Below are 2500 nucleotides of genomic sequence, written 5' to 3' on the forward strand. Positions count from 1 at the left end.
TACGGTGTTGAACAGCATTGAACAGCATTCTCACATATGTGTTCCTTTTGTCCAGGTGGGAAAGGGCAGTGTGGAGTGCAATTGAGATTGCGTCATCTGTGGATCTGTTGGGGCTGTATGCGAATTGGAGTGGAGTGGGTCTAGGGTATCCGGGAGGATGCTGTTGATGGCTCACATCAACAGCCGGAACCCAACGTGAGTGCTACGAGTGCTACGAGTGCTACAGGGCGGTAATCATTTAGGCAGGTTACCTTCGCTTCCTTGGGCACAGGGACTATGGTGGTCTGCTTGATACATGTAGGTATTACAGACTCGGTCAGGGAAAGGTTGAAAATGTCAGTGAAGACACTTGCCAGTTGGTCCGCACATGCTTTGAGTACACATCCTGCTAACTTCTTTATGATAGGGGGCAGCATTTTCACTTTTGGATGAATTACGTGCCCATAGTGAACTGCCTCCTACTCTGTCCCAGATGCTAATATATGCATATTATTATTTCTATTGGATACAAAACACTCTGAAGTTTCTAAAACTGTTTGAATGATGTCTGTGAGTATAACAGAACTCATATGGCAGGCAAAATCCTGAGAAAAAATCCAAACAGGAAGTGAGAATTCTGAGACTGGTCAATGTTCAACTCATCGCCGATTCAATTCACTGTAAGATATGGATCTGTTTGCACTTCCTACGCCTTCCACTAGATGTCAACAGTCTGTAGAACGTGGAATGAGGCCTCTATTGTGATGTGGGGCCGGATGGGAGGTGTTTCAGTCATTGGTCTGGCAGAATGCCAGTTCCTGGTCACGGGCTTTCCTCATTATATCGCCTTGCGTTCCATAACTTCTACAGACATGATGGAATGCTCCAGTTGGAACGTTATTGGATATATATGATAACAATATCCTGAAGATTGATTCTCTACTTAGTTTGACCAGTTTATTCGACAAGTTATATAACTTTTTGAAGTTTTTATCTGAGTTTGCCTGGTTCTGCGTGAGCGTTTGGACATGTGCACTAAACATGCTAGCAAAAGTAGCTACTTAGACATAAGTAATGGACATTATCGAACAAAACAACAATTTATTGTCGAACTAGGATTCCTGGGAGTGCATTCTGATGAAGATGATGAAAGGTAAGGGAATATTTATGATGTAATTTCGTATTTCTGTTGACTCCAACATGGCGGAGAAATGTTGTTTTTATCTGAGCGCCGTCTCAGATTATTGCATGGTGTGCTTTTTACGTAAAGTATTTTTGAAATCTGACACAGCGGTTGCGTTAAGAACAAGTGTATCTTTAATTATATGTAAAACATGTATCTTTCATCAAAGTTTATGATGAGTTTTTCTGTTATTTGACGTGGCTCTCTGCAATTTCTCCGGATATTTTGGAGGCATTTCTGAACATAGCGCCAATGTAAACCGAGATTTGTGGATATAAATATGCACATTATCGAACAAAACATAAATGTATTGTGTAACATGATGTCCTATGAGTGTTATCTGATGAAGATCATCAAAGGTTAGTGATTAATTTTATCTCTATTTCTGCTTTTTGTGACTACTATCTTTTGCTGGGAAAATGGCTGTGTTTTTCTGTGGCTATGTACTGAGCTAACATAATTGTTTGGTGTGCTTTCCCCGTAAATCCTTTTTGAAATCAGACATGTTGGCTGGATTCACAACATGTGTAGCTTTAATTTGATGTTTTTCATTTGTGATTTCATGAAAGATTGATTTTTATAGTAATATATTTGAATTTGGAGCGCTACATTTTTTCTGGCTTTTGGCCAAGTGGGACGCTACCGTCCCACATATCCCAGAGAAGTTAATCCGTCTGGCCCCGCGGCTTTGTGAACGTTGACCTGTTTAAAGGTCTTGCTTACACCGGCTACCGAGAGCGTTATCACACAGTCATCCTGAACAGCCTGTGCTCTCGTGCATGCTTCAGTGTTGCTTGCCTGAAGCGAGCATAAAAGTTCTTTAGCTTCTCTGGTAGGCTCGCGTCACTGGGCAGCTCGCGTCTGAGTTTCCCTTTTCACAATAGCTTGTGAAACTGTGTGGAAACATCAGCTGAGGGCTGGATCAATGCTTCTCTCTCTCTCTCTCTCTCTCTCTCTCTCTCTCTCTCTCTCTCTCTCTCTCTCTCTCTCTCTCTCTCTCTCTCTCTCTCTCTCTCTCTCTCTCCTGTCTCTCTCGGTCTCTCTCATCTCTCTATGTGTGACTCTCTGTGTGTCCCTCTCTCCTCACCTCTCCCCTCTCTTTTCTCTGTGAGAATGTTAGTGTCCTTGCTGAGGTCAGACAGCAGTCTCCCATGTGTTTGCATGGATTACCATCCCATATGAGCACTGGGACAGGTGTTCATTGTGCCTCTGAAAGGTTACATGACCAGGCATCAAACCTGCACCATGTCAGGCTTAAGTCATGCACTCACACCATGCGTGAGTGTGCATTTGTGTGCATTTGCGTGTGCATCTGCGCGTGTATGTACCATGAATATT

This window comes from Salvelinus fontinalis, chromosome 6 (assembly GCF_029448725.1).
Source record: "Salvelinus fontinalis isolate EN_2023a chromosome 6, ASM2944872v1, whole genome shotgun sequence".
In the NCBI taxonomy this organism is placed as follows: Eukaryota; Metazoa; Chordata; class Actinopteri; order Salmoniformes; family Salmonidae; genus Salvelinus; species Salvelinus fontinalis.